The sequence below is a fragment of the Misgurnus anguillicaudatus genome, chromosome 24 (assembly GCF_027580225.2).
Source record: "Misgurnus anguillicaudatus chromosome 24, ASM2758022v2, whole genome shotgun sequence".
NCBI lineage: Eukaryota > Metazoa > Chordata > Actinopteri > Cypriniformes > Cobitidae > Misgurnus > Misgurnus anguillicaudatus.
The window spans coordinates 8,729,224-8,741,762 of NC_073360.2; positions in this window are offsets into that span (position 1 = coordinate 8,729,224).

Consider the following 12,539-nt stretch of genomic DNA (forward strand, 5'->3'; position numbering starts at 1 on the left):
ATCAAAACTTCATCCCAACAGTGAAGTATGGTGGAGGGAACATCATGATTTGGGCTTGCTTTGCTGCCTCATGGCCTGGACCACTTGCCATCAGAGGGTAAAATGAATTATTAAATTTAAAAAAAATCCTACAGGATAATGTCAGGGTGGCTGTCCACCAGTTGAAGCTCAGTAGAAGTTAGTTGATGCAACAGGACAATGACCTTAAGCATTGTAGTAAATCCACTACAGACTGGCTTAAGAAAAACAAAATGCGCCATTTGGAGTGGCCTAGTCAAAGCCCAGACCTTGACCTGTGGAATGACCTCAAAAGAGTGGTTCACACCAGACATCCTACAAATGTGTCTGAGTTAAAGCGGTTTTGTAAAGGGCAATAAGCAAAAATTGCTTCTGAACGATGTGATTCAGAATCTTATTCAGAACTACTGAAAGCGCTTGCTTGAAGTATTTGCTGCCAAATGAGGCTCAACAAGCTGTTAAATCCAAGGGTTCACTTACATTTTCCTCCAGCACTATGAATGTTTAATGGGGGTTCTTAAAAAAGACACAAGAAACTAGAATTATTTGTGTGTTGTCACCTTATGCGCATTGTGTTTGTCTATTGTTGTGACCTAGATGAGGATCAGATCACATTTTATAGCAAATCACAGTAGAAAACCAGTTTATTCCTAGGGGTTCACATACGTTTTCTTGCCACTGTAGTTTGTGTGCATTACATCTCCTGTTCTCCCTCTATGGTGTCACCATTGAAAGCTGTGACTTGACGCAAACTAACCTGCACCTCTCCTTCTCGTACTTCTGAGTGACAGCTCTTCTCTGAGCAAACACTCCAAAATCCCAACCAGAGTAATTGATCGCATGGTGACAATGATATGATTTGGCGCTAGGTACAGATGAGAGATTTAAATCCGCATTCCGTTTGTTCGCCGTCCCGGAGATTGCGGCTCATGGATGCTACATGGAACTACAAAAGACGCCACCTGTTTTATAGGGAAGTTGCGCCTTGACCCGCGTTTAACATGTGTTTTTACGCTTGACATGTGAACGGCCACGGGACAACGTAATGTATTGTGTGAATCGTTTAAATAATATCCTCAAAATATTTTGCGTCTGAAAGGGGAACTCCTAGAAAAGCATATGCAATAAGGTCAGTCGCAAAAATAACTAGACCTTTTCAGCGATAATGATCCACTGCGCGTCTTTAATAAATCCCGACAGTCTTATTAACGCCAAAATGAAGGTTTGCACTGGCGAACCTGTAAGTACCTGTACCTAGGTATTTGGTTGGACGATAAATTGACTTTTGGGGTCCATATTTAGAGCCTTTAAAAAAAAACTCAGACCAAAATTGGGTTTTTATTTTAGATTAAAGACATGCTTTCCTTATTCGGCAAGGAAAAGGTTGGTGCAGAGCACATTTTTATCAGTTTTAGATTATGGTGACCTCATTTATATGCACTCTACTTCATTTTTATTAAATAAACTAAATGTAGTATACCACTCAGCTTTGCGTTTTATTACAGGTGCAGCAGCTAGGACTCATCACTGCACTCTGTATGAAACTGTACAATGATCCTCCCTTTCTCTCAGAAGGAAAATCAATTTATTAATTTTTATTGCTAAAGCATTAATGGGTAAATTACCCCTCTATATTTCAAATTTGCTAATTTACCAGAATAGTGTTTACAGGACAAGGTCGTCAAAGAAAATACTATTAATTACGCCATCAACAAAAACAGCTATTGGTAAAAAGGCTTTCTCAACATATGCACCAAATGTCTGGAATGAACTCCAAAATACTTTAAATTTAGTATCACTTCCATCGATGAATACTTTTAAAAACCTTATAATGTCAACTCTGACTGAACAATGCAACAGTTTTTAATTGAGTATTTTATACAATTATTTTATTATGTATAGTGTATAGAGATTTGTGGTGTATCATGTAATTTATGTTTTGTCTGTTATGTATTGTAACTAGCCCGCCATTGAGATCCCCGTGGTGTGTAAAGTCAAGAAATAATTGCGTAATATGCCTACCTGTAAATACTGTACTAAGCCTAAAAGTACTGATGCGATGGCCATTCAAATTAACAAGGGTGGAGTTTGTTTACAGAAGCCATAGTGCAACTACAAACTACAGAGTGAGAGTACGACGCTTTAGGGTTTTAGCAGTAGTTAAGGAGCAACACACAATGTAAGTAGCTAAACCAGTGCTCGGAGTACCAGCACTTTTATATTTTAGGCATTCAGTCATTTTCAAAACCCATTATAACTCATTAACCGGCAAATGAAAGGACAGAAATGCGTGGAAACATTTCCCTTTTGTGTTATGTTGGACTTAAAAAAAGGTACGTCCATTTCTCGTCATGCATCGCAAACAATGACAAGCGCCTTATCAGACTATAAGCAGGTTTCATTAAAGCCCGGAACACAGCAGACGAAAGAGGTAGGCTACAGTATACTTTCTTGCACCCGCACATCCGCACCGCTTTGAAAGTATATTTACAGGCACGAGGGTTCACGAAGCGTGCACACAGAGAGCAGTCAGCACACGCGTGATCACTTAACTTCAGTTTTCTTTCTTGTCTAAGTGAACATAAACAGCTGGATGTTTATCAGTATATTGAAGCAGAGCAGTTTTAAAGCTGTCTTGTGTCTTAAAGTGACAGTAACCTGGTGCTTTCTGTGTCAGAAATGTTCATCACGCACCAAAAATTAAAATCACTCCTTACTCTTAACCAGTGTTGGGGCTAGTTACTCAAAAAAGTAATATATTACGTATTACATATTACTCTCAAAAATACTAATGCCTTACTTTACTTTATTACTCCCTGGAGAAAGTAACTAGTTATATTACTAGTTAAATTTTTTTCTGGACAAGAATGTTTATTTGGGCAAGCCACGGCCAAGAAAATATCCAAACACAAAACCCCCAAATCAATAAAAAGTTACAATTTTATTAGATTAAATTTGACAACCATTTACTCATTCAAAATACAGGCATGACAACAGGTTGCAATTCATTTTAGATGGACACCTTTAAATGGACAGCTGATGAAAGAATGACGGTTAACAATAAATTATTTCCTGATAAAGACTTTCAAGAGTTCTGTATTCTTAGCAGGGGGATACCATGATGTTAGTGCACATTATTTACCCACCAACTATAGACGGGTTGCAAGTTTAAAAACATTACAGGGTGCGCGCGCAGCCAGGAGGCAGAAAGCCCGATTGGTGAGCTGATCCGCTACTGCAACAACCTTAATTATTGAAGCGTTCTTTATTGTTTGTATATAAATAAAACTTGATTTTAGTAGGATCTGTTTTTCTGTCTTCATTTTTGCAGTGTTACTGTGATACATGTTTGAATTATAATGTTAGGCTAGTAACGTAATAGTCGAATCTACTGGTATGTCAACATCAGGCACCCAGCACTGTCTCTGTTGGTACTATTTTCCACGCAACAACTCCTTGGCATTTTGACTTACAGACACCGCTACTAGCATACAACACAATGCACGTCTCTTCTTTCTGCCTTTAATAACGTCGCCGTGCAACCCGTCTATACACAGCAAATTCATCCAACACCCAAACATATAAATATATCAATTTAACACCGCAAAGTAATAAATACACAATCAATTCAATAAATATCATTAATATCACTCAAGCTAAAGACACAGCCTTCGTCAATTACGGTAAAATTGAAATACAAAATTGATGGAATAAACAACCTGCACGCAACACCTGTTTACATACCAACAAACAATGAAATGAGCGCCGGGAGACCGTGGCATAACCTCACATTCATCAAGGTCTCCACGGCAAGAAAACCCACCGTAAATACACCACCTTTTAATACAACATAAAAATTACTGCTGGCTTCCGCTACCGGACACGGGGCACAACGTTCTGGGAAACATTAAAGAGTGTGCACTTCACCGTCAAGTTACTTTCCTTCCGTTGAACATAATAAAAAAATTACTGAATCTCCTCCCGTCGAAACTAGCGAACCTTCCTCTGAAAAAGAGCTTGCCGTTGTTGACGCTTCCATTTTCTCGATCTGTCTTTGAGTGTGCCGCTCTGTGCTGGTGGCTGCCGGGTGTCGACCAATCGGTGATGGTAAATGATACCTTGTGCCAAACTTAGACCAATCACTGTTCCATTCACGCCCTCCTCCCCTTCCCTTTTGTTATCTGTGTTGTGTGCCTTGTGTGATGAATGTGCTACTGGCGAATGTAACGCAAGTAACTAGCTCGGGAAAACTGTAATAATATTACCATTTTAGACGGGTAATGCGTTACACTACTAGTTACTGAAAAAAGTTATATTATTACAGTAACAAGTTACTTTGTAACGCGTTACAGCCAACACTGCTCTTAACTGAACAAGCTTCTGCAGCTCCACATTTAAAATCGTACAGTGAGGACTGTGCAGTGTTTTATTTGTATTTTTTGCTTATGTTAAATCATAGATTCTAATAACTAATATATTTACATTTATTACAGATGCCTGAAAAGTAAAACAAGATGAGTATAGTCTTATGATTAAAAGAAACATTTGCTTGTCAGAAGCATTGTTGTAGTGACAGCCAAAATACATTGGCCTATATGTTATTTAAAATAAAACTTTCAATACATTTTTGTTAAATTGTATTTTTGTGTCTGCAGAAGAGCAAAGTCCTGCAGACAACTTGGTTTGTTTAAGAGGTTTTAAATAAACAGTAGCACAGCATCTTTCTTTGGTGCTATTAAAACCACCACAACAAACCTGGTTGTAGCTCTTTTATTATATACTAATGAACCGCATTTCAAATCGCGAATCGCAATTTTGATCAGAAAAATCACAATTAGATTTTTTCTCCGAATCGTGCAGTCCTATCTGGGTTGATTTCTCACCTTTCTTAGGATCGTTGAGACCCCACGAGGTGAGATCTTGCAGTCCGAGGGAGATTGATAGTCATGTTTAGCTTCTTTCATTTTCCAATGATTGCTCCAACAGTGGACCTTTTTCACCAAGCTGCTTGGCGATTTCCCCGTAGCCCTTTCCAGACTTGTGGAGGTGTACAATTTGATCTCTAGTGTCTTTGGACAGTTCTTTGGTCTTGGCCATGTTAGTTGTTGGATTCTTACAGGTGTCTTTATAATGCTAACGACCTCAAACAGGTGCAGCTAATTTAGGATAATAAATGGAGTGGAAGTGGACATTTAAAGGCAGACTTAGGGGTCAATCACACCAAAAGTGTTTATGGCAGTTGCAGGCGCCTTTTTTGAATGATATTCTATGGGCAGGCGCGCTGAACGTCTTGCGTTTTTTGCCGCCTGTAGAGCACGCGTTTTTGAAGGAGCGCTGAGAGCGGAAAAAGTGCCCGACGTCATTTGCGTTTTTTCATTGTCCAAATGAATGAGGGGACAGGCGGGCCTTCTGTTGTAGTGACAGAAGTTTACAGTTGCTTGGAACAACCGGCGGAGACTGCAATATGGAGGAGGGTCTTGTGGTGGTGTAACAAGGTTAAAATGGTTTTATTTCACTAGATTTTCTTGTTTTTGCATTCAATGTAGTTCTATAATTGTTGAAACCATTGTTTGTAATACATTAAAAATGGTCTGTAAGGAGGTGATGGATTCACCCTCTTCCCCCCTTCCTTTAACAACAAAGTGGTTCAGTCCAGGCAGCCATATTAGCTGCTCACTTCCTTAGCTGTCTTTTCCTTCTCTCTCCTGAATGGAAGAGTGTTACTGATGTGTGAGCTGAAGCTGTATTGGCAACCTGTTTATATAAAAATACATTCTCTATGCAGACCAAATCTGGCATTCTCCTGTCATTCTTCGGCATATTCAACACAACGCAGACCACAGAAGCATACGGTTACACTGGCACCGTGACCCGTGCGATTGTTCAGCGGCTGCCGAACTCCCGAGGTTGCTGCACAGATTAGAAAACGTCAGACTTCACTGTTTGTTTTTGCTTCATTAAGGAGATGTCATTTTTCGCTGCTGTTTCGCTTCACGGAGGGGAGGCTTGGACTAAGGTTACGGTACTCTTATATCTTCAGGATTAAGACATTCTAAGCTAACATTGGTTTGATTTGAGTGCATCAAATGTTATAAGCAATTGTTTTATTTTTTTATTTTTTTTTAGTTGTAAAGTCAAAGTGCAATTTTTTGATATGTTAATTAATGATGCATTCCAACAAAGATACCAGTGATTTTGGTGGCTACCATTTTGGGAGGGGCAGAGGGGTTTTGCCATTTAGTGGTTCATGTACTCCTGGAAAGCTGAATGACATTGATTCTGATGCCAATAGAGTACGGTTTTCTACTCCAGTGTCTTATGACATTCCACCACTTGAAATGAGCTTAGAACCTACTGTAGCATTATCTAATGAGCAGGTAAAGCAACTGAGCTCTGATATCAGTCAGTCGATTAAGTCCAGCTTGTTTCCTAACTGACTTTTACGCTACCAAGCCATATCAAAATGAAGGCCCTTTTGATTACTAGATTAGATTAAACAAAGCTGCTGACCTAGCTGAACAGCATCTTAAAAGTGAGGGCAGAACATTGCAAAATTGGGACATGGAGATTGCCGTTATGTTCATACGTAATTGTCCTGATAAAGATCTCTCAATTATGTTTTTAAGCAAACCACAGCGTGGGTGGACCGCTGCAGAGGTACAGGACCGTTTGGATGAATTTGTGAGGAACCGCAAAGTGTATGAGTGTCAGGTCTCACAACAAACAGCTAGTGCTGTCAGTAATGATATGTGTGGTACACCACCTTGTAAAACTCAAGTTGTTAGGGCTCCTGGGAGTGAAGCTGAGCCTGATTGTGCAACATGTGAAAGTTAAACAATGGATAGGATACTAAATATGCTGGATAAAGCGCTGACATGTAACACACAGTCCTCTAGGGCAGTTGTGCATCGCAAATCAAATGTTAAGAGATCACAAGTGTGTAAAGTCTGTCAGAGTACTGACCACAACACAGTTGCTCACTGTAGATCAAATTGTGTTTCACTTGCTATCGTCCTGGACATACCCATGACATCTGTGAGATGACTACGTCACAGGTTATGCTAAACAGTTTGACTGCTGCTGTTGACGGTCAAAGTCACAGGTCCTCTCAGGAAAACTTTAGAGCCTCCATCTGGAGGGGGGCGATGGTAGGCACATGAGTTCAACCTCCTTTGATAGTGATGATATTGAGTCTGTATATGCTTTTGTATGTGAAAATGTCCCAAAATCTAGCAAAGTGATCTTGCAAAATACCACAAGAACATCTCAAAGTGAAAGTTTGTTCTACACTAATGTATTAGTGCAGGATAAGGTTGAGTTAAAAGGCATGTTGGATACTGGGTCGATGGCAACTACCATCAGTGCGGACATAATACCCATGTTAAAACAAGCGGGTGTGATGACTGAGGACATGCTGGCCCCTGCTGATATCGTTTTAGTGGGTTGTGGGGGAAAACAAACCAGTCCTTTAGGGCTATGTGATTTGAAACTTGAGGTTTATGGGTACAGGTTTTTAGTCCCAGTTTAGTTTGTAAAAGGACAGATTGATCCCATTGTTTTAGGTACAAATGTACTTAAGCCACTTATCAGACACTTCAAGTCAAATGAAGGATTTTGGCGTGTTATGAGTAAACCTGATTCACCATACCAGAATGACAGTAGCCAGTTCCTTCGTCTTCTGTCTAATCTAGAGAGATGGCGAGGGGAGTGGATCCCAGACAAGGTTGGAACTCTGAAGTTGAAAAGTTCAGTAACTCTTCAGCCTATGACTGAACATTTGGTGTGGGGTCGATTTCCCACGGGTACTGTATTATCAGCTGGCAGCACAGTACTCATTGAGCCATGTGCATCCCCATGTGTGAACAAACAGATAATGGTTGGCCGGATAGTGTCTCCACTGTGGGGAGATGGGTGGCTGCCCATGAAGATTATTAACCCCACTTCAACAGAAATCACTCTATGCAGGAACTCAAAAATTGCAGATGTTTTCCCCTGCATTGCTTTAGAGGACTTTGATCAGTTTTCAGACACTTTGACTGTTCATCAAAATGTAGGAAAAATGCAGATTAAAAGTTCCTGCTGTAGCCTTACTGCCAGAAGCTTATGCAGTAGCACCATTGATGTGAATGATAAGCTGGAAAAACTAGGGCTTAGCTCCATTCCAATTGGTGATTGCGAAGTGTCTTTGCAGTGTAAAGAGAAACTTGTTGATTTGATTGAGACATACGAGTCTGTCTTCTTGAGACACCATCGGGATTGTGGTGAGGTATAGGATTTCTGCCATCGTATAAGATTGACAGATGAGCGTCCTTTCAGGTTACCTTACCGCAGAATATCACCTGATCACTATCACAAACTGAAAGAGACTTTGGATGAGATGGAGGCAAAAGACATTATTCGTAAATCCTGTAGTGAATTTGCCTCCCCCTTGGTTCTGGTGTGGAAGAAAAACTGCGATCTGCGAATCTGCACGGATTTCAGATGGCTTAATGCCAGAACTGTTAAAGACGCTCATCCACTTCCACACCAGAGTGACGTCCTAGCTGCGTTGGGGGGGGGACATGTTTTAGCACCATGGACTTAACAGCTGGCTATTACAACATACCCCTCCATGAGCTTGACAAGAAGTATACAGCATTTTCTTCACCGCTTGGACTACATGAATACAATCGTCTTCCGCAAGGTCTTTGCAATAGTCCAGCCACATTTATGCGCATGATGCTTACTATATTTGGTGACCAGGACTTTTTAAGTCTCCTGTGTTATCTCAACGATTTGTTGGTGTTTGCCAAGACCGAAGAAGAGAGCTTGACTCGATTGGAAATGGTGTTCCGACGTTTGAAAGAACATAACTTAAAACTGTCACCTTCAAAATGTCCGTTTTTGAGGCGTTCAGTTAAATTCCTAGGACATGTGATTTTTTTGTGAAAAATACGCTCCTGTTCTGTATTGGCCAAACCTTTGTTTGCTTTGACTGGTGGTCAGAAAAGGCCTCGGAAATCTAAAAGCAGTAAAGTGTCTTCATTGTCCTGGAAACTTGGCCCAGATGATTGGACTCAGGAGTGTAAACAGTGGCAGTTTCAAGTTATCCGGAGCTGTATGACTTCACAAACCGAATCTACCACAATATTAATAAAAAAACAACAGTCCTGGAGGAAAATCAGTTTGGCAATAGAGATATCGGATAAGTTGCTTTCATTTATTTACGTTATCACCAGTAGCAACAGTTCGTGGTCACTAAACTGCTTTCATGCAGACTAATGTTAGGTATTAGCTCATTTGTTAGCTAACATTTTTTACCTATTATGTTGATAGAAAAGAAATGCAAATGAAAGTGGAAATATTTGAGAGACAAATATTTAAAAGAAAGGAGGGCAGAGAAGGAGAAACAAAGTGGTGCTGAAGGAGGCAGACACAAGAGATGGAAGTTTATGGCCATTATGTCCTTACTTGAGCCTCAAGTAAAAGAAAGACCAACGACTTTCAAATGCTATTTAAATAGGTCTATAGACAGTCAGGAATCTTCCATTGAGTTTCTCCTACTCCCTATGATGTCGCAGGTTGAGGGGTTGTGGCAGGTAAGAGGTCTAGGGTGATGTGGTCAGGGTAGATATGTGATCATGACGTGTCAAAATGATTGCTAGGTCATTCCGCGTTAAATCAAACCAATTTTGGATGCTCAAAGTTTTGATTATATAAATATTTTTATGTAGTAAGACAAGCACCAATGGTAATGAAAGACAAAATATTAAATGTTAAAGACGTATATTTACTGAGTAATCAATTGTTTTGTAGAGGGCGGTAGAATGAACATTTTCAGCTACTGTAAGATTTGGAGCCATTTGACAGGGGAGAAAAAATTACTCTCTCTGTAAAAAGGGATAATTCACCCAAAAAATGTATATATATATTGCAGTATATTGGAAAATATCATGTAATATATTAGGCAACACATTCCCATATATGGGATTTAATATTTATATTTTCCAATATATTCCAATATATTACACATGTATAGAATATATGTACCATCAATATATTATTCCATGTATTGCCAATATATAATATATTGGAAAATGGAAAGTAAAATAATATAATATATTGCAATATATTACAATACACTTCAAGTAATATAATTGTTAATATATTTTCTTTTCGTAAGGGCGACCTGCTGACTGAAACCATTGAGCCACCCTCTCTGTCACCTATACAACCATCAACATCTACATCATCTATGTCAACATCTAAACCATCTCCACCTAGCGTTCCTCAGGCTGTGGAGACCCCTGTCAAAACCAACACCAACAGAGAAAGTGGAAGAGGTCGAAAGAGGACAGCAGAGCATGGAGGAGAGCTGACAGCATACCAAAGGGAACTCCTGCAGGCTGTGAACAAACCTCTCAATGAGGATGAACATTTTTTATGAGTTTAATCCCCACCTTAAAACGTTTGCCACCCAGGAAGAGACTTTAGACTTGGATTCATGCAGATCCTAACTAAAGCAGAGTTTGGTGACAGTGACTAGTTTGCACACACATAGTACACATTTTAATTACAGACAATAATTGCTGAATCATTTACTTATTAACTGCCTTGCTCATACATAAATTATTTCATTAATTGTAAACGTTTATTTTGCAATGCATTGCATTTCCTTACTAGACATTAAAGAGAAAAAAAAATTGCCTGATATGTCTTTGTTTTGTTGATATTATAGCCTACCTGTCAGCATGTTTGCTGTTTAATGAAACAAAACAAAAAAAACACACATGTGACTTTGGACCACAAAACCAGTCATAAGAGTCACTTATTTTAAACTGAGATTTATACATCATCTGAAAGCCATAAGTAAGGAATAATTGACAACGGGCCATTGAATTATTTGAAAATAATGCACACCCAAGGTGGTTGTGTTCTAACCGTGCATTATTTTCAAATAATTTTAAGAACCAGAGTCAATTATTCCTCTTATACCACGGATACCACAAACATTACTCTGATGCCTATTTTTAAGACATTTAAAAGGTTAGGTGTGCGGTTTACAGAAAAATAACCAACACCCATGGAACATTTCTCAGCCAATCAGAATAAAGCATTCAACAGGCCCGTGGCATAAGCTTTAATAAATAAGCTTTGCATTAACGTATGGTTTGTTAGGACAGGACAATATTTAGCCGAGATACAACCTTTTGAATATCTGGAATCTGAGGGTGCAAAAAACTTAAATATTGAGAAAACTGTCCAAATTAATTCCTTAGCACTGCATCTACTCACATAAATAAAAGTTTTGATAAATATATGGTAGGAAATTTACAAAATATCTTCATGGAACATGATCTTTTACATAATATCCTAATGATTTTTGAAAGACGAGTAAAAAAATGTATCATTTTAATTGATTTTTGCCTATTGCTACAAATGTACCCATGCAACTTATGACAGGTTTTGTGGTCCAGGGTCACACATGTCAATACATCATTTATATGTTAAGTTATGTTTTAAATGTGCTCTGTTTGGAATTATTTTCTCTTATTGAATATAGAAGTGGCTCTGAAAAGAGCCTTTGTGTAAAAATTAAGATTGGATCTATTGTGTTTTCAGATAGTAGTTGGTGGGTTAAGACACAGCTGCATGCCGCCAGGACACTTCACCAGCAGAAATACAAGTTGCCTTCACTACCACTTTAGCAACTTAAGGTGACACTGCAAGGATTTGCCTGTATAGTCGCCACTGTGAAGCCAGGATACCGAAGGCACACTCCACCATCCTCCAGGCTGGAGACAGACGGTAATTAAAGATCCTTTGCTCGGGTGACAAGTGGTGCCCAGGGAATGGCCTCGTCATGTTCTTCCGCAGAGGAAATGCCTCATCAGTCACAAAAACAAAGGGCATGGTTCCTTCAGCTCCTGGAAGAGGTGCATCGGGTGGGAGGTCAAGGGCATCTTGACGGAGTGCCTGGCCAAAGGCTGAAGAGGAAAGAGTACCTCCAGCACTGCTTTTGCCAAATGCTCCAACATCAATCATCCTGAAGTGATATCTGGCATCCACCACAGCTAGGAGGACAATAGAGAAGGAGCCTTTGTAATTATGAAACTGGGAGCCACTATTTGCTGGGGCTTGTATTGTGACATGTTTCCAATCAATTACTCCAACACAATTTGGAAAAATCACAAAATTTCTGGTAGTCCTCTGCAATGGCCTTCCACGCCTCCATTTTAGGAAATTGCATGTATTTTTAACCAGACATGACCAGATGGCCTCACACACCTGTTTCACAATACCCACCACAGTAGAGAGTTCAACCCTGTAGCTGAACGCAATTGTTTTATATGAATCTAGAAATCTGTAGAATTAAAAGGGTTATAAAAGAATTATAGTTACAATGGGTAGTGCAAGAGTCTAAATTTCATTTTCAGAATATCTAGGTATGAGCAATTTGAGCATTATGGATGTCATTTTCAGTCAACAAATTAAATTACATTTCTTTGAGAATGTTTTTATTACCAATATTTTAAACCACC